The sequence below is a fragment of the Urocitellus parryii genome, chromosome 14, assembly GCF_045843805.1.
Source record: "Urocitellus parryii isolate mUroPar1 chromosome 14, mUroPar1.hap1, whole genome shotgun sequence".
Taxonomy (NCBI): domain Eukaryota; kingdom Metazoa; phylum Chordata; class Mammalia; order Rodentia; family Sciuridae; genus Urocitellus; species Urocitellus parryii.
The window spans coordinates 67,236,784-67,239,713 of record NC_135544.1 but is presented as its reverse complement, the minus strand read 5'-3'; the positions used below and the strand labels follow the sequence as shown (position 1 = coordinate 67,239,713).

At 43.5% G+C, this 2,930-nt stretch overlaps 2 pseudogenes; both read right to left on the bottom strand.

Moving 5' to 3' along the window:
- Positions 1–1,286: 1,286 nt before the first annotated feature.
- LOC144250172 (ski oncogene pseudogene) lies at positions 1,287–2,010 on the bottom strand (annotated as a pseudogene).
- Positions 2,011–2,187: 177 nt separating this feature from the next.
- Positions 2,188–2,930, bottom strand: LOC144250171 (ski oncogene pseudogene; annotated as a pseudogene).

Genomic DNA, 2,930 nt, shown 5'->3' with positions numbered 1-2,930 from the left:
TTTGTCAAAAAATGCAAATAGCTGTGTTGTGACTTCAGTAACTTCCCATTTTTATCCTAAAATTTCAGAAAAGAAACCTAGAAATGGCAATAATTGGACCTCACACATGACCCAATGGTAGGAGTTTTCTAAAACAGGATCACTCAAAACCCAGGTAGTTCAATACCTGAAATAGAATAGTTGAACACTCAGAAGTTGTGGACACATAATCATGAATTCACCTTTCTGTTCTGTGACTCATATGTTGTGTGACCTTGGGCAGTTTGTGTAACCCATCTGAACCTTGAGATGGAAAAAAATGATTTGTTCTATTTCATGGAAACATTGTCTAAGTAAAATCTTTAGAATATGGGGAATATCTATTTATACTACTTCTACAGTTAATGCTCAGGATCAAACCCATGCTTATTGACTCTACAACTCTTGCAATGTTGCTCCTCAATTCAGTTCTCTAGACTTAACTCCTGAAAGTTTCCACTGCCTATTCTAGGTCCTGCATCTGCTGGATCCTGACTTCAAGTTACTCAAAATTTTGTCTTCTCTTACCTTAACCTGAGCTTTTCTCGCTCCAAAACAAAGTTTGTATGATATATATATATATATATATATATATATATATATATATATCACAGTTATTCTGCATTTGGCAAACAGTGGGTAATGAGGATTTTGACTTCTCTGTTACAAAGTGCACATGAAGCCTTTTTATAAAACTCTTAGGGGAGCGAGGATGCATACTCTCATTTTCCCCATGTTATAGGTGAAAAAAACTGAGACTATAAGGAAAAATGATCCAAATAAATAGAAACAGTTCAAAAAAGAGAATGCAATCAAGGAATTGCAAATTAAATTAATCATTGGAGACCATTTTTCATCAAGTAGATTAGTATATGAATAAGAGCAAAATGACCTCTGGTGCTGGCATGACTATATGAAGTCAGACACTCACATACCTAGTTTACAACAGTGAGTTGCAGAAAACTTTACACAAATTAACCTTAACATGACTATTACAATTTGAAATGCATGTCACTCATCAAGCTACCACACAATGGAGAATCTATCCTACACAAGTAAAACCAGTGATGCATGAAAGACTTGAGTGAGGATGTTGTTTTATCATGTGGGACTGAGAAAATAAATGATTCTTAGGGCATCATCAAAATACAGAGAGAAAAAAATGGAAACACCTCAAATGTGCTTTAGTATTTTAGTGGAGAATGTAAACAAACTAAATTTTCATCATTTCTTGAGTGGCTGGATACATTTTAACACATACTAATTGATACAGTTTCACATACCCATGTTACAAATACTGTGCATCAGTTCAAATGAATTAATTAAAGTTCTGCAGCTGAGTGACACACCAGTGTAGTCCATCCCTTAAAATTTGTCATAGAGCAATTCTTGGGATAATGGGAAGCTTCTCTTTTTTGGCCAAATGCAGGAAGTCCACCTCCTTGTCCAGGCTTCTTTTGACCTTCAGGACCACCCTCAGCTTCTTCTTCTTCACATGAATCTTGACCACCTTGTGCACGAACTTTTCTTTGGCTTCCTGTTGTCCAGCCCACCCTTCTGGACTGTTCAGAAGTGATCCAGGTCTGCCTCCAGCCTGCTTAGCATGACCATTTTGGCTGTAGCATCTGGGGCAGCTGCAGGCAGGGCTGAACTCCTGGGCAACTGAGCTCCTTGGCAGAGCTGGGCAAGGTAAAAGACAGTGAAGACAAGCAGGAGATGAATTCCTTTCTACTTTTACTTCAACTTTGTCCTTGGAGTCCTTGTCCTCTTCAGGAGCAGATACAGGTGCAGGAGTCTCTAGGATATAAGGGGTGTCTGTGGTTAGCTTCCACTTTTGCTTCCATGGCTGGATGCAAACAGTGAGAGGCTGGGGACCAAAGACAACAATGGTAATGAGTGGGCTGCTGACCACATTATGTAGGAATGATGGTGCAAGGACCATGGTGCAAGGGCCACAATAATGGTAGAGGCCACAGGAATCTAGGAGCTCTTGTAGCAGTTAAAGCTGCATTAGATCAGGGCCAGCATATGTGGGGAGCACTCATTTTCACCTTTTGAAACTACAAGTAACCAGAGTCTGAAAGCAGACAGGCACTGGAGAGCATGAATGAAGCCCAGATCCACAACCAACTGGACTACTTTCCCTTCTGAGAAGATGCAGGAGTACTGGAAGGAGGCAGCATGTGTTTTGGATGTTACAAAGGCTGGAGGACTTGGAGGAGACCCAGGGCACCCTATTGCCAATTGAACTTCTCCTTTATGTCATCCACACAGCGGCCCAGGCACACCTGCTACTCCTTGTTTGTGTAGTCCTGGCTCACCAAGATTTGGCATCCACTTGTCTGAGTCCAAGCCCCAATGCCAGGTGCTGTTCTCCACAGCCTTGCGTGAGTGTGCCATGAACTTTTGTGGAGGGTACATGAGGTGGCAGTTGAGGCACTGGATGCAGGCTATGAACAGCTGCTGTAGAGCTTGGCTACCAGAAGCCTCTTGCACTTGCCAAAGCACACAGGGTACAGGTGGACGCTGTGCTCACCGAGCTCCAGGCCCAGCACCAGTGCTGGCCACCAGGTTCTTTCAGGGCAGTGGATAGGCGCTGCCTTAGAGCAGCCTGTTGACAGATGCTGGGCATCAGTGTTCCTGGTAGACCTGCAGAAGGATTTCCATGATGTTGGAGATCTCCTGCTGGTGGGCAGTTGCAACCTGAGAAGCAGGTTCTTGGCACACCAAGTTGATCTGCTACAGCAAGAAGTTACACAGCACTGAGATGAGGACCTGAGGCAGGCACAGGTGCTTCCCATCACCACCATGAAGCATGAGATAGTCTTGCCCTCCAACATGGTCTTGCAGACTAGAGGCATGAAGAAGGGCCAGGGCAGCATGGGTGGAGGCAGCTGGATGGCGGGTAGGTG